The following is a 21,012-nucleotide window of genomic DNA, read 5'->3' on the forward strand; positions in this document are numbered from 1 at the left end:
TAAAACCCTATGGGGCATCCCAATTGAACCCAAAGAATAGCCTTGTTCATTATTCGCAATATGAGGAAAGATTCAAGAAGATGGATGAAGCAATCAAAAATATGAAATGTGTTGATACTTCCCACAAAGAATTAGAAGCAAGAGAGCTCAGCTTGATTCCAGATTTGATTATTCCCCATGAATTCAAAATGCCTGATTTTGAGAAATATGATGGCACCAGTTGTCCCTTAATCCATTTGAGAATGTTTTACAGAAAAATGGAAGGATATTTAAGTTCTAATGATCTATTAATTCACTCTTTCCATGATAGTCTTGTTGGCCCAACAGTAGTCTGGTACAATCAGTTGACCCAAGAACAGATCAAGAGATGGGTAGATCTAGCTGATGCATTTTTGAGACAATATCGGTATGTTAAAGGCTTAGCTCCAACACGTATGGATCTTCGAAGAGTAAAGAAGAAAACCAATGAAAGATTTCAAGAATATGCCCTAGGATGGAGAAGAGTGGCAGCACAAGTTCAACCTCCCATGCTAGAAGAAGAGATATCACGTATGTTTCGTGATTCCCTTCCAGCGCCTTTCTTCGAATTAATGCAGGCAAATCCGACAAACGAATTCGAAAATCTTGTGACAAGTGGAGATTTAATTGAGAATGTAATCAGTGAAGAAAATTCAAAAGTCACATCCAGGAGCCTGACGGATCAAAAAGCAAAAGCCGATCATGTGAATGAATGTTGCATCCAGAGTCCTAGTAATTACAAAAGAAAAAGAGCAAGTAACTATTCGGATCGACCAAAGAAATTCATGCGATCAAGAAAAACTTTGGAAGTATTCCAAACGTCCATTTCAGACTTGTATCCTCATTTGGTTAATGGTCAATACATCACACCAAGACCAACTAAAGTGACATCAAACCCTTCTGCTCATAGCTATGATCAAGATAGTGTTTGTAATTTCCACTTGGGGGGTAAAAGGGCATTCTACAGGCAATTGTAGGCCACTGTTGAAAGAAATAGAGATGCTTGTTGACAAAAGAGTCCTGACACAAGAAATGATCAAGAAATGGGGAGCAAATAAGGATAAAAAATCCTGGGCCAAGTACATACCCAACAACAGAGGAATAATGATGCATAAATAAGTGGAAATATTATCTACCACTGTAGTACCTTTCTACTTTCAGCATCTTGTTTGAATATGTTTTTTGTTCCTTTCTTCGCCTTTTGTGCAATAAATAAATATGTGTTTCTTTTATGGTTATGAGCAAGGAGTCAAATTTTAATCTTGAGATTATTGAGCATCAAGTAGATTAAATATTCTTTTAAATTTGCAAGAGTTATAGATTTATTGGCAAGCGATAAAATTATATTTTCCATATCCCATCCAACACCAATTACTTGACCTTTACCAAAACCAAATTCTGACACTACATTTATCTGAGACTCTGAAGTAATGTCTCTACCTATTTTTACACCTATTTCAGATATTTACCTTCTCGGGTAGAGTCGATTGATTGATGATACTACATTCCACCATATACGACTTCAAAAGTCACACATTGGTCCTTCCAAACACAAAACCATCATAAACCAAAAGACCTCAAAAGAACCAAACTGTCAACTATTCGTGAATTTTACTGCAAGAAGAGACGAGATGAGGCATCAGGGACCAACTCATCGATAATAATTTCGAGTGATTAGGGCATACTCAAAGAAGAAGGAGAAAATGATTAATTGAAATAAATATATCATGCATTAATTACATTTTTTTCATGTAAATAAAGTTAATCTTGAATATTCATCCCCCTGTGGATACCTCTTTTTACAAAGGTTTCTGTGTATGAGATGATAAACGGCATTGTTTCATTTATCCTTTAATATATACATATATATATCCTTGGTTGTCCCCATTTGAGCCTGAATAATGTTTCTTCTAATTCAATCCTAACCAAGGATCACCCTCTACATTGGGGGGCAAGGTAAAGGATATTGGCTCATAAGAATAAAGATTGTCAATACAGTTTTATTACGAATACAAGTTTCCATGAAGTCATGAAAGTTTTGAACTACAAAGTATGTCAAATACAGAGTGCTTGAAGATCAATCCAATCAAGAATAAGGGAAAACCTCTAAAATGCAAAAGGAAAAGGAGTTGCTCAAAGCAATTGAAGTATTATACTCATCCAAAAAAAAAAGAAAAAAAAATTGAATCAAGATGGGTGAGCCTCAAGTTACAAGGTTGATCAAGTACAAACAAGAAAAGCAAGAAATGTTGAAGATATGAGAAAATGGAAATGAATCCAAAATTTGGTAGTCTAGAGGGATCCAGATGATGGAAAAATCCCCAACAAAGCAGATCCAAGTTAAGCAAGGAAAGGTGATGGCATCAGAATGAATTGATCCTTGGTTTGATTACCCATAAACACTTATTTGGGCCTTTTTATTCCTTTCTTTCGTAACCATAAGCCATGACCTACGTTACGTACCTGAAAAGTCCATTTTAATCATACATGGTTTTCTAAGTAAAAGACAATATCTTCAGAATTTATTCCGCCTCTCAAGATTGATTTTTATTTGCAAAAATTGGTTTTTAAAATCTTTAATGCATGATATGAAAAATGATAAAAGGGGGGTTCAAGATGTAAATTTTTAAATAACATTTTAGAACCAAAGGAGATTCGAGTTGAAAACCTAAAAAGGCGACTCGAATATTGAATGGTGCAACAACGACATAAGAGACAATTTTAAGCTCTTAAAAGGAGCACCGCACATCCCAAAGACGTTCATGAGATTTTGAAAACGAGAAGCATCTCTACAAGATGAGCATAACAACCTTTTCTTCAAGTTAGTGGAAGCCCGAAGCGACATATTGAACCAACTTGAAAAAACCTACTTTATCAGAATCAACCTACACCTCAAATCAGTCAATAATTTGACACTTGCCATAGGACTATGATTTTTGAATGATTTAAAAGTGTAGTTGATTTATTTGATATTTATTAAACTCATTGTTTATGATTTGATTATATTATGAACCTGAAAGGGGCAATACTGTGTAAAATTCTTCAATAAACAAAGAAAAAAAAACATTTTCAAACAGGACAGTCTCAAATAGAGAAGGTCCTTGAAGCAAATTGTTGCTTAGTCTACCTTTGTTGAAGAAAAGAATGAACGAGGCCAGAATAATGAAGCACTTCACATTTTTGAAGGCAAGTGGTCAGAAGCCAGAAAGTCTGGAGAATTGAACTTGTGATGCTCTCCTGTGACATTATCAGCAACTTATTAAGAATAATTACCTTGTTCTAAAGGGAGATACTAAAAGACAGTCACTTTAGCAGCCATTGCAAGAAAAGGTTGCTATATGGAATGCCACCGACAACAAGGTCAAATTCGACAAATCTACTCATCAATTGCTCCAACCGAACATCATTCAGTTCTTGCACATCTGTTTTCAAAAATATGCCAAGACAGTAGAAGGCAACTTATGTATCATTGATCCAGAGAAAAGAGATAGGACATTGATACCACCATGGAACATGTCTCTATACAGTGTGTAGGTAGGACATTGATAACCAGAACAAGTCATTTCCTCATTGTGTATGGTTTTTAGGGAAACCTAGAAGCATTTCCACCTCATCAGATCCAAGTGGAGCAACTTTATTCCTTCCAACCCATACTAGATTCCATTTTGCACATCTGTTTTCAAAAATATGCCAAGACAGTAGAAGGCAACTTATGTATCATTGATCCAGAGAAAAGAGATAGGACATTGATACCACCATGGAACAATGTCTCTATACATCATTGTGTATGGTTTTTAGGGAAACCTAGAAGCATTTCCACCTCATCAGATCCAAGTGGAGCAACTTTATTCCTTCCAACCCATACTAGATTCCATTTTAATATGATTCATTGTCATAAGCTTCAAGAGCCTTACAGATCATTTCTATCAATTTGGCACTTCCTGTACATGGTTATAAACAGTTCAACTTTGTTCTTGGATCCCAGGAAGGCCATCATCTCTTTGTCAATGGAAAAGCATCAACACATGGAGAAAGCAGAATAAGAGAGAATCTGTTCTCAATTGGCAGAATTATGAATATAGCCCTTTTCAGTGTAGTAGCATGAAAATGCTTCGAATCTACAAATTCTGGCTTTACATCGAACAAGTACTGTGATATCCCAGTCCAAACATTAACTGGAACAAATGAATGTGCTCATAGCATCTTCTGGAAGTGTTCTTTGAGTTATCTGATCTGATTTGGTAAAATCAATCATTGAATTTGGAAGAGGAGACTCAATAGCATCTCCTGAAAGTGTTCTTTGAGTTATATGATCTGGTTTGGTATGAAACCACAGAACCAATCATTGGATTTGAAAGATGAATTTGCTCATAGTAGAAAATAAGGAACTCAATAGCATCTTCTGGGTGTTTTTTGAGTTATCTGATCTGGTTTGGTATTTGATTTGAAAGATGAATTTGCTCATAGTAGAAATAAGGAGACTCAATATCATCTTCTGGAAGTGTTCTTTGAGTTATCTGATCTGGTTTGGTATGAAACCACAGAACCAATCATTGGATTTGAAAGATGAATTTGCTCATAGTAGAAATAAGGAGACTCAATAGCATCTTCTGGAAGTGTTTTTTGAGTTATCTGATCTGGTTTGGTATGAAACCACAGAACCAATCATTGGATTTGAAAGATGAATTTGCTCATAGTAGAAATAAGGAGACTCAATAGCATCTTCTGGAAGTGTTCTTTGAGTTATCTGATCTGGTTTGGTATGAAACCACAGAACCAATCATTGGATTTGAAAGATGAATTTGTTCATAGTAGAAATAAGGAGACCCAATAGCATCTTCTGGAAGTGTTCTTTGAGTTATCTGATCTGGTTCGGTATGAATCCTAGAACCAATCATTGGAATTGAAAGGTGAACTACATGATTGTCTTCATTAAGAAGCTTCTTTTCAAGCTTCCTTTGCTTCTTCATTTCCACAAATCATAGCTCAAGTTTCGCCTTTGCTTGTAATTGGGATCATTGCATAATGGCTTCCTATTTTCTACCATAAGAAGTGCGTCAGTAACCTTAGCCATTTGAGCAGCATATATGAAATTTGTCAACTTTGCAATTGATGAATCCATATCACATCTCTCCATGGTTATTGAAGCTTCAGCCTCTAAGAATCCCATTTTTGTCAAGTATAACAGTTTACTCTCCTCATCAGAATCAGAATTCATGATTTCCTCAATATCAGAAGAACTATCAATATCTGTGAAATCATCCTGAAAGATCGCTTCATAATCAGATGAGTTGTTATCAGGATCAACATGTTTCATGGGTGCGGATTTTTGATGAGCTTGTACCATTGTATATGTAGTCTTGCCATTGCATCAGATTACTGTTTGCATAAATTGGTTTCTCTCCCACAGAAAAGTATATTTCAGAGATGGCCTTCACTGAAAGATGATAAGCCACTGTGTCAGCCTGGAACGGATTACCAAGCTATTGTTACTACTCTGTCCGACTAAATCCCTCCAGATACAGAAAATGGTCACCTCATTCATAAGACACATATCTCAGACGTTTCTGTCAGAATGATTGAGTACTTCTTAAGTTTGTGACAATATCAAGAGAATTTCTCCAGTTACTTGACAATATTATTGTTTAGTGACACCAGAATGAGAGTATTCAGGATAAACATATTTGGAGCACGAATAAAGCCACAAGTATCCACCACAGTGTATTGTCAAAATTGAACCTTGTAGGGATCATGATATTCAAGTCAAACTGACGTCGAGAGTAAACCAGAAATAGAAAATTGAGGCATCTAGAAAGCCCAATTTAGACAGATCTAGAGGGACATATTGAAGGCCAATTTCTACCAGAAATAGAATATTTGGGCATTTTGAAGGCTCACAACAATATGAATATTTGGGTATTTTTGGAGGCTCATCTCAACAAGAAGTAATGTTGAGCACACTTTTAACATCTGTATCAGCAAATGTTGGAGCATTTTAAAGGTTCCTTCAGACAGATCCATGTGGGCATTTTGAAGGCTCAGATTAATAAGAAGCAAATATTGGGGTATGCTGAAAACCCTTTTCAAACAGAATCAGAACTGTTGATGCATTTTGAACACTTGTATCAGCAATTGTTGGGGCATGCTGAAGGCCCACATCATCATCTGTCAAGATCATTGACTTGAACAGATATTTCCAATGAGACAGAAAGGTATGAAGAATGAAAATGGTGAAACAATGACAATGAAGCTGACTATACATAATTGCTTCGTTCATCAGGCAGTTACATTATGATCATGTTTTTGAAAAAATATCTACTCAGCAAATATGTTTTCAAAATACCCAATCTTCTTAACCATGTGTCACATGATAGCGTGTTCCTTGTTAAGCTACATCACAATCGCATGAATAAAGATGGTCCCTTTGTAGACCATTCGATCCAAGGATCAGTTCCTCGAGACCTCGAAATCTGAATTTGGCCTTTTGTGTGTCGGTGATGATTGGAAATATTTCTTTGAGATTCCTAGTAGTTAGTTTCAACCATAATGTTGAGATTATGAAGCTGTTTTTCACATCAGTTTTTTGCTTACTTGATGACATTGAAAAGGGAGACTCGACTCTCCCTTATATTACTGTTATTCCCGTTGTTATTGGGATCATCATTGCTAGCCAGGGTGAACTGAGTTTTCATCTATTTTGGTTTTATCATGGGTGTTTCATCCCCAGCGGCAAGAATTCCATGAACCTCTTCCTGTACATGGCCCCTATAGCTGATATGTTTCTAATTCTTACAACGCTCATTACAGAAGAAAACGTGATCAGTATTATATTTGCCTTTGCCCGATATGAAAACGTGATCAGTTGGTATCTCCTATTCAATTCGACACTAGTACATTTTGTGAATTTGACCAACTTTTTGGTCATACTAATATCACACTTGAATCTCCACTGAGTTTTGCTCTCAAATGGTCTTATGACATCATTCAAAAGCTTTGAACACTAGGCAAAGAGCTTCAATGATTAAGAAATCTTGGCAGAAGCCACAGAAAAGGATGAATGTGTTGTCAAACGCTTTATGAACGTCTGAGCAAAAACCACAAGAAAGGATGAATGTGTTGTCAAATGTTTTACAAACATCTGAGCAGAAGCCACAGAAAAGGATGAATGTGTTGTCAAGTGTTTTACATCTCGACAGAAACCACAGGAAAAGATGAATGTATTGTCAAATGTTTTATGAACCAGTGATTATGGTGTTGAACCAATGTTGTGATCATATGGTTTCCATTTTTGATCCAAGATGAAGTCTGTCTTCTTCAACCCCAAGATTAGAAGTGAGATATAATGAAGATTTCTTTCCAAGGAAAGTTGAAATTTTAAACAAGAAACTAATGGGGTCAACTAAGGTTGAACTACAGGTTGTTGTTAAGCATCTCGACATGATATTAGTCCAAGTTGTCTTATTCGAGATCTGATTATATGTGGAGACATGAAAGGAATTGGAATAAATCTTCCTTGTGATGTTTCAAGAGTTAAATTAGAACAGACTCTACTCTCCTAATTAATCCCTGTTGAGTCAGGCATATCTACATCTACACTCTTCAAAGATGATAGATTCTCTTTTTAAAGATGAAAGCTTTATGGGATTTACACACAAGTCCAAGCAAATAAAGTTGGTTTTATCCAAGACAAAATGGGGCATCAGGGTCATAATTTTGACTACGACAAGAGTTCCACAAGTGAAACATTTCTTCTAAGACTTTCATGAAGCAAAGAAGACAACAAAGATACAAGTTGATCAGATGATTCTGCATGAATGCAAGCTTGATAGCATAAGTTTCTACACTGATATCTAGAGGTAATCCTGGCAATAAATGATGAAGTGAAGGAAGACCAAGTTCACCACTTTGAAGTCAAATGAAGATTGCATCAACATTCATGCATTCATAAGAACATAATTTGCACAATAGACAATGCATTACATTGATACATCTGAGTGCATTCAAAAATGAAGTTTTACAGATCTTCGGAAGAACAAGAAGATTCATGGTAAGAAATACCTTACAAGAAGAAGGTATTCAAAACCGTAAATACAGGAATCACGCGAACATCTGAAGAATAGATGGACGTAATCCACAAAAATGAGCATTATTTTGAGATTGGGGCATGTTACCCAATCAACATGTTATTTTGAAAAATAATGAGAAAACGATTTCCATAGTTTCTCATTCAATCTTTTCTAAAAATGAAATTGTTGAAAAGTAAGAAAACGATTTCCTTAGTTTTTTTACTTAGTAAACTATTTCCCTCATCTGTAAGTCCTACAGTGCATGATGTTTCCAAAAAGCCTTCGGGAGCTTTTTGATGTTTTCAAAACCTTAGGGTCATCTGTAAGTCCTTCAGTGCATGATGTTTCCAAAAAGCCTTCGGGAGCTTTTTGATGTTTTCAAAGCCTTCGGGTCATCTGTAAGTCCTTCAGTGCATGATGTTTCCAAAAAGCCTTCGGGAGCTTTTTGATGTTTTCAAAGCCTTAGGGTCATCTGTAAGTCCTTCAGTGCATGATGTTTCCAAAAAGCCTTCGGGAGCTTTTTGATGTTTTCAAAGCCTCAGGGTCATCTGTAAGTCCTTCAGTGCATGATGTTTCCAAAAAGCCTTCGGGAGCTTTTTTATGTTTTCAAAGCCTTAGGGTCATCTGTAAGTCCTTCAGTGCATGATGTTTCCAAAAAGCCTTCGGGAGCTTTTTGATGTTTTCAAAGCCTTAGGGTCATCTGTAAGTCCTTCAGTGCATGATGTTTCCAAAAAGCCTTCAGGAGCTTTTTGATGTTTTCAAAGCCTTCGGGTCATCTGTAAGCCCTTCAGTGCATGATGTTTTCAAACATTTCCATCATGCTCAAAAGAAGCCAAATGAAAAAATTATTGTCTTTTTCGTCTTTGCTCTATTCTTGTTAACACAAGGATGAGCAAAGAGGGGCAGTTGTAGACATCATTTTTTCATTTAAATTTTATTATTATTATTAAATTTATTATTACTAAATATTATTATTATTATTATTATTATTATTATATTATATATATATATATATATATATATATATATATATACAAGCCCAAAGGACCCGGAGGCCCGTTTTACAAATATGGAGGCCCGGTTATCAAATCCCAAACCCAAATGGAAACCCTGAATTGATTTGGGGTTTCAGCTAGGGTTTTCAAACCCTAGCCCCCAGCCGCCTCCAAGATTCCAGAAGGCCAGCCGCCGTCAACATCATCAGTCGTTGGATCTGGCAAGATCCAACGGCCCAAAAGGGTTCCAGATTGAAAACCCTAGGGTTTCTAACCCTAGCAGCCAGCCGTTTCTAGATGCTTCCAGCCGCCTCTGATGATTCCAGGTGGTCCAACAGCTGCTGCCGACACTCCAGAACGTCACGAAGCAACCCACGTCGAGCCCTATGGTGAGTCACCACCATAGCTATGGTGACTCACCGGGCCTTTTATCCTTTGGACCGGTCTGAAGCCATCACCGGTGGTGGCTATAAAAGCCACCGTCCCCTGCAATAAAAAGAGGAGGACAGCCAGAAAATGGGAGACAACAACACCAACAGCAAGCAATCCAACCACCGTCAAACACCAAAATAACGAGATAAAAATCGAAAGAAATCTTACCGAGGAAAGCCACACCACCACCGGAGTAACCACGCGCCTCCACGCTCCACAACAAACCTTCGAAAACCGAAGGTATTTTTATAGATTTGCTCCGATTGAGAGCTTTTTAAGGTAAACAAATACTGGAATCGTCATTAGGACGATCCGATCTACGTTGTGGTATAAAGTTTTATTTTCCGGCCACCGAAGGCGGTGGCCGGCGGTGAGGTTGGCGGTGGCTATCGGTGCCAGAATTCCCTCCGGTGAGGGAATTAAGAGAGAAGGAAGAGAGAGCTTATTCTCTCGTTTTTGAGAGAAGAAGAAGAAGAGAACAATGAGGCTGCTGGCCTTTCGGGCCAGCTATGAAGGGGTATATATACCCCTTCCCGAACGACGTCGTTCTAGGAAGGGGTATATGCGTAATTTACATGTATGGCTAAACCCCTTCCGTATCCATCTAAGTTTTATAATTATTCATTTTAGTCACTAAAACTAATTTCTGAATGTTCTAATTCAGTATTCAAATTTTATTTTATTATGTTTTAGTCCTTACCAGTATTAAATAATATATTTAGGATAAATATCACATTTAGTCCCTAATAATTTTAATATTTCTATTTTAATCACCTATTAAATAATTAATGGCTAATTATACTACTAGTATTTATATTTTATGATAATTCTAACCATGTCTCTTAAATATTTATATTTTATAATTTGATCATTAAATTTTATATAATCTTAATTTTAACCATAAGTCTTATTATTTTTACATTTTAGGTTCATATATTTATGAATATAATCCAATAGTTTTAATATTATTACTTTTGTTTTCTTTCATTTTAATTATTATTATTTTATTTTATTATTACTTTTGATATATGTTTAAATTATTATCTTCATGATTATTTTATTATTATTATTATTAAGTTATATAAATATATATAATATTTATTTATTTATTCTATTTGTTTATTAAATAAAAATCCTATTTATAAATTTAATTTTATAAATTACTTTTAAGAAAAATAAAACATATTTTGATATATATTTATTTTTTAATATCTAAGAAAAGAGCTGTCTTAAAATACCTAGAAGTCATTTTCTGATATTCTTAAATAAATAAATGTCCTACTTTTATAAATTGTATATATTAATCTATTTTTTTTATAAATGTTTTAATATTTATTTATTTTTTAATATCAAAGGAAGGAACTGTCTTAAAACACCTAGAAGCTCTTTTCTGATATTTCAAAATAAATAAATATCTTATTTATATAAATTAATAAATTTACTTAAAATTATAGTAATAAATTTAAATTAAATATATTTTGAATTTTTAAATTTTAATAATAGAGACAATTTATAATTAAAAAGTACAAATTTTTGGGCGTTGTAGGGGTGCTAATCATTCCCTAACCGTAACCGACCACGAATCCCTTTTTATTATTAAAAAGAACGAATTTTTGGTTAAAACGCAGATCAGTTTATCTTTTAATTGATGTTTTCTTAAAAACTCTTTTAAAAGATGTTTTTTAGGTATTCGACCTACCTGACCCAAAAGGCTGATGGCGACTCCCAAATTATTTTCAAAACCATTTATTCACATCACTTTTCCCGTCAAGTAAATATTTCGTGCCAGGACGAAAACCGGTTACGACACAGTGGAGACAATATTCGAGAACAATGGTTTTTATTACTTTTTATGCTGGTAAATACATCAATCAACACAACAAAGCCTGCATGAACAGCTGCATATTAAATCCTAAAGAATACTGCAATGTCGCGTCCTTGATTCAACTGCTGCAAAAAGTTTTAAACATGTTTTCAGTGTCTATTAACAGCAAGATTGTAAACTAATTAAGCATTATGATTTACATTACTGGCTGCATGATAAAACTCTAATTATGTTGAGTTTTATGATTTTCTATTGTTACCTGGGTATGAAATTATGATTATCTTTGCAAAAGGGTACATATTGCATGCATTAAAATGAAATCGCTGAGAATCAATTTTCATTACCAGGAGCTGCTCTGATTCTATCAGTCTCGGGGTTAACTCTCTGATGCCTTCGACGGAAAGGCCACAAATTACTAGCCAGTTGCCTGAGCCTCCAACATCTTCTGCCGTCATTGGAAGAATCCGAAGTAAACTCGGGTTCAGAGAAATAGTCATTACTAGATTGTTCATCGATACTGCTAATGGGCCTAGATTGTTCATCGCTACTGTTAACAGGCAACTCATGGCGGCAAACAGGACAAGAATTGTGAAGCCTTAACCATGGCACGATGCAATCACTGTGGTATATATGGTTACAAGGCAACTCCCTTGCCTCTGCACCGACCTTGAATTCCTCCTTACAAACTGGACACTTCGAATCATGGCGTAGATGTGATTCTGTAACCATCACAGTCGGAATCGCATCAATTGTTGACTCTGGAGCCGGGGGTACTCCTGGCCTGTCATCTTGTGTTAGTTGCTGTATCAACTCATTTAGTCCCTGTCCGAAAAAGAAGTTCCTTGGATCAAGACCAGGGCGTGCAGGAGATGGTTCACCTTCGCCTAGGCGAAAAGAGCCCGCAGGTCGTACGATAATCCAAGTTCTAGGAAGACGTAGAGATTCAGGTTCTTGTTCTCTATTATCAGTTTCATCAGAACTACGGCTCCTGCGCCTGCGAAGATGCTCCCTGGGAAAATTTTCACCTCCAGAGTCGAGTAAATTGTTCCGACGTCTGAACCAAGGCCTGCCTCGAGGTTCTTGGTTATCAGAATTGCCAAGATTGAATAGCCTGGGATCCATAAGAAGGGACAGTGCTTCCAATAAACGAGCGTCAGGGGATGGATCATAAGCAGTGAAATCAACAACCATCCTTGGTCTGGTGATTTCCATCTCGCAAACAAACTGCCCATGACATTGAGGGCAGACAATCTCCTGAGGATTCGTAGAGGCAATCCGGACAGATTGATGGCAGTGGTAACACCAGTAAAGCTGGTGGTTCCTCTCAGGGGGTGCACCATTGGCCCCATCGATAGCAACAGTGGTAGGATCGGTGCCATTGGCCCCAACAATAGCAGCAGTGGTAGCATCGGCGCCATTGGCCCCATTGGTAGCAGAAGTGGTAGCATCGGTACCACTGGCCCCATTGGTAGCATCGGTGTCATTGACCCTTGCTCTAGGTGGGCTTTGAGACATGATATTTCTAGTTTTCTGATGTTTTTCTTCAAATTTTGATCAATTCGGTTAAGGGTTAAGAAATCATCATATTGGAAACAACATATATTACCATACATGTACCAACATAAGCAGAAAAGTATGGCTTTCTAGGTCTGCATAAAGCAATCCTCTCTTTCAGAGTTTCGTTTTCTTTTATTGATGTATATTAATGTTTGGTTTGGTTATGCTCACACTGTTATCGTCCATGCAAAGGAAAGGATGAGAAAAGTTTTTGGCAAAGGGATTTTTGTTATCGTAAGCTTGTTTGATGCCTTTGTTCTACAGAATATTTTGAATTTCCAGGGAATTTAATGGTTAACATACCCGGAAAGAGACGCTACTATCAAATATCCTTCAAATACAACTTTTATTTGCCCAAGCCAAATCACCCTTGTAATCACTTTTTCTTCAGCTTCTCCTTCATCCTCTCAACTGCACATCTCAAAGATTCTTCATCCTTGCAGAAGGTAAATCTCACTAAGGACTTTCCATCTTCCGGATTCAAGTAAAACACACTAGTGGGGATTGCAACAACTCCGACTTCCTTGATCAGATACTCGCAAAATGAAATATCGTTCTCCAGCCCGAAAGGAGTGTGATCTACCAGAACAAAGTATGTTCCCCTTGATGGGAATACCTCAAAACCAACATCCTTCAACCCCTCCACCAAAATTTCCTTTTTCACCATATAATCTCTCTTTAGCTCATCAAAGTAGGAATCCGGGGTTCGGAGAGCGACCATAGCTGCCCACTGCATTGGAGTGGAAGTGGCAAAAGTAAGGAATGAGTGTGCTTGCCGCACTCCCCAAGTCAAGTGTGGTGGAGCAATTGCCCACCCGATTTTCCATCCTGTTAGGGAGGAATTCATAGTTTCCGTTCGCTCGTACATTCCGGGAAGGGATGCCATAGAAATGTGATCCATATCAAAGGCCAACTTATCATAAACTTCATCAGTAAAAACCAATACGTCATTCTCAATGCATGGTGATGCAATGGCACCAAGTTCGTCACGAGTAAACATCTTTCCAGTAGGATTATGCGGAGTGTTTATAAGAATGACAAGAGTATTCTTTGAGATAGTGGACTTAAGCTCTTCAAGGGGAACAGAAAAATCAGTAGGGCGCCATGTGATGCATTTTATTTCGGCACCAGCCATAGATAGTGTCGTTTCATAAGAATCGTAAAAAGGAGCAAAGAGGATCACCTCATCACCAGGATTAATTAAGCCTAACATGGTTGCAGCAATAGCTTCTGTGCACCCCGATGTAACTGTGATCTCCTTCTTGGGGTCAATGACAAGACCAGTATCCTTCTTGAAACGAGCAGCTATGGCCTCGTTAAAGTCCGGAACTCCATACCCTGGAGCATATTGATTTTTCTCATCTTTAATGGCTTGAATTGCTGCTTCTTTTACAAAATGCGGACCATCAAAGTTAGGGAAGCCTTGGCCAAGGTTTATTGCTCATTCTTGATGGCAAGCATGCTCCTCTGAGTAAAAATTGTAGTTTTGAACTTCTCCAATCGTTTTGCAACCTGAGAAAATGTACTAGGTTGCGTTTAACACAAAAAGAAAATTATGCTTTAGTCTTGAACAAAATCTGGGATTTAACAGGAGAACCATTGAATTATACAGGAAACAATGAGAGAAGATAAAGTTGCTTGATTATGGGAAAAAGCATAAGGAACATTTTGCATTGATAAAATCACACTGAAACCCAATTAACTCTAGAATCTCTAAATCAAATGAAGATAGATTCAAGCCAAGATAAAATATCAGCATTCCCTTTGTTTTGTTATATGAATGGATTTCTGAATCAAATTAATACTTCCACAGACTCGAAGCTAGAAAGATTATGAAGCTTCCTGCTCCCCTTCAGATTTTTTATTTGAAGGTCCAATGCACTATTTAAAGCTCCAATATGATTACAAGATAGTATCTGTTGATAATATTCCTAGTCAACAACATGCACATCTGGCAAAGGCAGCTAAATCCTCAAATCCATAAGCTCAAAAAGGCATTGCAACAACCACCTCGTTTTCTAATAATTTAAGACATTCTTCTTTTACAACAATCATTTCCTGGATGGATGGAAGTCATCAAAGAATCTCATAGAATTGCCCAAATTTTCATTAAAAGAGAAGCAATAAATTTCTCTACTCTTCACATGCACACCTCAATACAAAACTTCAACGAAGACTGGCCTAGAAATTTTTAAAAAAATCTCAAAAAGGAACAAACTTTGGCCCAAATTAAAAACATATATAGATGAATCAAACAAAAAAGGGGGGGGGGGGAAGTGTTACCCTTTATAAAGCTAACCGAAAACAACCTCAATGGAATAAAAAGGGCATGTATTCAAACCAAGGAAAAGAATGTGTAAAGAAGTTACCTGTAAAGGCTGGTGAGTGATTTGGGTAGACCCATCATCATGAGAAGAAGAAACGGGGACATTCTGAGTAGAAATGGTGGCCATGAATGAAGGATAGTTATTGTTGATTCTCCTATGAGTCCTGCGGGAAGAAGAATCAGAACCCTTCTGAGAATGCTTTGAGAAAGTAAAGAATGATGTTGATGTTGGGGATTTAAGCATTTGGAAGTGTGCCCAGCTATATTGAACCTGCATTTTTCTCTTGTTTGGGTCTGTGTGTCTCTTTTTGCTTAGAAAGTTGGGAGTCAAGGGTGAAAGGCTGAATGATCTTTGCCACAGAATTTAATGAGATTACAAATTTAAGTGTCTAGTGTTCCACCTCGTGTCCTACGTTGGTTTATGGCCTTTTGAGTTTTACAGTTTTGAATCACTCCTCACGATCAATCACAACATCAATCTACAAATATCATAACTAACTCTCTTTTCATTTCTATTATTTCATCAAAATTTCAAGAATTCATTTTATTTATTGGACTGTTTTTTTTTATCTTAGATAAGTATAAGATAGTATTTGTTGAAATAAAACTCTGAACCTTTTGATATTGAATACTCACACCCCCTTGCATCTACAGTATTTAAACTCGATTTCTCAAAAAATAATAACAATTCCTTTACGACGTCACTTTTAACTTTAATTGCCTAAATATTTTTATGAAAGTAAATGTCAAGCGTTTCATTACAAGACCATTTTAAGATTGATTTACTATGTTCACTAAAAAATCATTTATCCAATGAATATTTGACACATGTTTTAATTATTATATAATTTTTACTTTTTATATTTTAAATATTAAAAAATGGGTAAACTATACTTTTAGTACCAAAATTATTATTTTTAGTCCGTTTTAGTACCTAAACTTTCATTTTTTTCAAAATCATACCTAACGTTTAATTTTTATTTCATTTTTGTACCCAACATTAAAAAATTAACGTCTTTAGTAACTAAACTATCAGTTTATGTCCATTTTAGTACCTAAACTTTCAATTTTTATCAAAATTCAACGTTAAATTTTGAACAGTGTACTAAAATGAAACAAAACCATACTTAAAGGAGAATTAATATCTATTTAGTTTGAGTTTTGATTGTCGATGGGATTGCGACAGATGTAGAGGATGGCGGCTAGGTTTATAGAGAATAAAACATAAAGTTTAATTTATTTTTAGGGTAAACTATGCGTTTAGTACCTAAATTATCAGTTTTGGTCTGTTTTAGTACCTAAATTTTCTTTTCTTTTTTTCAAAATCCTATATAACGTTTAGTTTTTGTTTAATTTTAGTACCCCACCATTAAAATTTTAACGGACGAGCTGATGTGGCATAGCTCCGGTGGACGGATGATCAATCCGAACAGTGGATCACAAGAAAATGATGAGTCGACCAACATAGTTCAGTTTTAAGCCCATTGGATGGTGGACCATGGAGATAAGAGGATGAAGAAATCAAAGAGTCCACTGTAAATTTGGAGAGATTGAGGTATTTCCCAGTGAAATGGAGGTGGGGATTGAGTTAAGGGGTTGAAAAGGTGATGACTAGAAAGTTTGGGCTTCATCGGTCGACGAATGCGATGATTGGTGATTGTAGACGTGATGGCCGACATTCTCGTCTGTTTAGTTTTTAACGGTGGGTACTAAAATGAAACAAAAACTAAATGTTAGGCATAGCTTTGAGAAAATAAAGTTCATGTACTAAAATAGACCAAAATTGATAGTTTAAGTACTAAATAGGGGTGAGCAAAACTCGACTCGACTCGGAAAATCAAAAAAATTTCATTTTTGAGTTATTCGAGTCAACTCGAATTATCAATTTGGTTTTCGAGTCGAGTTGAAATTTTTGAAATTTCGAGTTACTCAAAAAATAAAAAATTTGACTAACTATTTTGATAGTTTTACGATTTAGTCATTGATTTCATTATTCATTCAATTTCTTTTTCATTTTAAGTCCATTTTTTTACCAAATTTGAACCACATGCTCCTAAAGCATCATAGAATACATATGTACTTTCAATACCTCTTTTTGATAACAAATTTTATATTTTTCTATTTAGTCCCTCAATTTTATAAATTCCTTATTTCTTTAATTCATCCTTTGTTTTAAGTTCGTTTTTACTATATTTGAACCACATGCTTATATAGTACAATAGAATACCTATGTAACTTCAATTCTTACTTTGTTTACTAAAAATATAATCTTTTTTTATTTATCCTCTTAACTTTGCATTTTACTCAATTTGGTCTTTTGACTACAATTATCTGCAAAATCTTTCTTCCCATCAATTCCTTGACTCCTTTATGCTCGAATCAATATTTTACCATCAAAATGCTTTCTTTAAAATCTAATATTATGAATATATTTTTATATCTTTAGATTGTATTTAAAATATTAAATACCATTATAATGTGAAAAGAATATAATATATATCATATGGTTAAACTAAATCAAAAATATCATAACAAATCTTTGCCATAATACTATAAATAATTATTATAAAATTAGTATAGAAAATCGAATAACGCGACTCGACTTGGAAAAAATTTCAAGTTGAGTTGTAAAACATGACTCATCAACTCAAATATCTCAAAATTTTTTGACTCGACTCGATCGAATACTCACCTCTAGTACTAATCGCGTAGTTTACCCTTTATTTTAATTTTAATTTTATTTATTTTATATATTAAAAAATTAAAAAAAACACATATTATGTTTTTCTTGGATAAATAAATTTTAACATATATAATAAAATTGACCTTAAAATATAATTATTTTAAATATACTTAAATTTATGTTTATTTAAAAATATAATTACATTAATTAAATTAAGACTTGATTAATAGAAAGTTTTCATTTTAAATTATTTTCAACGTTATAATCTTATCATTAATAAATAAAATTATTATTTTAAGAATAAGGTAGTATTACTTTTGAGTAGCATTGGGTCAACAAATGAGTAGTGGGCAATGGGTTTTACATACTCATGCAATTGGCTTGATAGATATACCATTTACAATCGAACTTTAAATGATATCAGAACAATATTTTGATTGTCTAATTTCACGTTGACATCTCAACGAGTGAGGTAGGCAAGATGGTGTAACACCCTCATTTTGTATCTGTCATCAAACATGAGTTAGAGAAGTCACATGAAACTTACGAAATGGTCCTTATTGAAATTCGGTAAAAATATTTCTTTAAAACTATTATTGCTAAACAATAAATCATAGTTCATTTTATTGCATAAAACGCATTTCTAATTATACGACATTCAAACTAAGTCCATTTTCAGGCTGAACCTAACAGTTCATAACTACAAAATGTAACCAGCATAACTGCCTAAAAACTACTTATAACATATTCCAACTATGTCTAAGCAAAGTTTATACCAAATACTAATAACATAAACATGTCAACTAGAAAAACCAAATATATCAGATGGATTTCATTACTGATACTGTAGGCGTGCTTCCTGATAGGTAAGATGTCAAGCACTCCTTACTTTGATTTTTTGCACATTACCTACACATGAAAAATTAAAAATCATCACACGCTAAGTATACACTTAGTGAGGAATAATTAATAATACGCAAAACATGTTGATGACATAAAATAAATTGTGTAATGAAAATACAAAACATCACATATGATATTACAAGAACATATAAAATAAACTTATACCAAATTCATTTCCAATTCAAAGATACCTAAAATCATCAAGTCATCTATAAAGTATTTTATGTTAAATAACTTATAAATGGAAAGTTCAACTTTCTCACTTATCTGTCATAATTTACATTTTTTAAAAATTTCTTTATGTCATATCTCAAGGTATATAAATTAGAATACAAGGCATGTGAGTCAGACGAGTATGCTCAAATTGCACTTTTAATGTCAAACAGACGTAAAAATACCACAATACATAGTATCAATGTACCAATAATCAATATCATAATGTAAAAGTCACGTCGCATCATGTATTGTATTCTCAAGAACACAATAGTCCGAAATCACATCGACTATATACTCAATGCAACTGTGCACAATAGCACCAAAATCACATTGTACTATGTACATAATGCAGCTGCTAATACTCAACCTCTATGGCATGTCAACTACACCAATGACTTTCAATGTACATACAATGTGCATTTCCACTAATTATCACTTGTTCTTCAATTATCAAAGATAACAATATATTGAATATTTCTTATAATAGCATAATGAACGGTTCATACCCTAAATATTTCATTTTCACATAACATGAATATATCATGAAAATATCATTAATCACTTACCTTTTGACATGCAAACAAAATATCTATCATATGATAAATATCATTCCAATATAATAGAGTTGTCTCATTTCAAAATGACATATAACACAAAGGTAACATAAAATGCATGATTTACCACTCATTTCCTTATCCTCACAACTTGCATTACCTTTAAAGATTTATTATTTTGTATTAATCCATACAATGTAATTCTATTACGTTTATTCCACTAGAACCTATATTCGAATACGAATCTAACCATATAAAACAATATTTCTAGTTCAACTTGTACAATTCATGGTAAATTTTCTAATCCAACTACAAAATCTATTTTGAGCAGAATCTGTTGCTCTATTTTCTGACCTATCATCGATAAAAAAATAATATTTTTTAGTATACACTTCGAAATCGGTCTCTTTTTTTACATGAAACTAGATTGACATAAAATATAACATCATAAGAATCACCTTCTAACTATTTTATAGAATTTGTGATGATTTTCTAAATTTACTCTCAATATCATAAAATCTAGGCAGATTTTATTATTTTGCATCTTTAGCTTATCCATTAATTCTAAGTCTTCTAAATACAAATTTAACCTAAATGAATGGATCAAAAAGTCATATAATATTCAAGAGTCACTTCTTACCATAATAACTCAGTCTCTGTCTCATTGCAAGCTAATATTTACATTTAACATAAATATATCACAAACATGCACTCACCTCGACACTTTAAACATTAACCAGAATGTAGTCTTCCTAAAAGCTTTATAAGAGCTCTTTTCCTTTTCTTTGTTATTCACTTCACCTCAATTGAACTCGAATGGTTCACACACATCAATTACACAACATCTAGAATCAAATATACATGTTAGAATCCATTCTAACCATGCATACAAATATAACGAATTATCTAAAAATTATGTCAATACTAATTACACTTCATACACTTCAAAATAACTTATTTTCTCTCTCTTAGGGTTTCAAGGACCAAATTAGGGGTTTTCACATTTTATTTCAAATTTAATAATTTTACCATCATAACGAAGTTTAGATGATGGCAAACAACATGAACACTTCAATTTCACCAAAACCTTAAATCCCTAATTAAAAACCCTAATAGTCGAATATATCATGGTGTGTTCACACTTGAATTTTTGCTTCAAACAACATTCCAAAGCTTGTGCAACATTGAATTCTCCATGATAAACATCAAAACAAGCTTGAATAATTTTTCCTAATTTTCTTCTTCATGCCCTAACCATTTATATCAACTTATCATGAAATTTATCTTGATTCAAGCATGGGAAAGCTATATAAACAATTAATCCTTCAAAACCAAGCTTTAATTCAATTTAATCCAAAAACTCTAATCTTTCTTCAAATTCCATAACTCATACCAACTGAAGATACTAATTTTTTACCCATATTATTATTATTATTA

General features: G+C 34.4%; 2 pseudogenes; both read right to left on the minus strand.

Annotated features, from left to right (window-relative positions):
• Positions 1-11,388: 11,388 nt before the first annotated feature.
• On the minus strand, positions 11,389-12,988 carry LOC120155646 (annotated as a pseudogene).
• A 280-nt stretch (positions 12,989-13,268) lies between these two features.
• LOC120155672 lies at positions 13,269-15,496 on the minus strand (annotated as a pseudogene).
• Between the last annotated feature and the right edge of the window lie 5,516 nt (positions 15,497-21,012).

The sequence above is a fragment of the Hibiscus syriacus genome, unplaced genomic scaffold, assembly GCF_006381635.1.
Source record: "Hibiscus syriacus cultivar Baekdansim isolate YM2019G1 unplaced genomic scaffold, ASM638163v2 tig00111200_pilon, whole genome shotgun sequence".
In the NCBI taxonomy this organism is placed as follows: Eukaryota; Viridiplantae; Streptophyta; class Magnoliopsida; order Malvales; family Malvaceae; genus Hibiscus; species Hibiscus syriacus.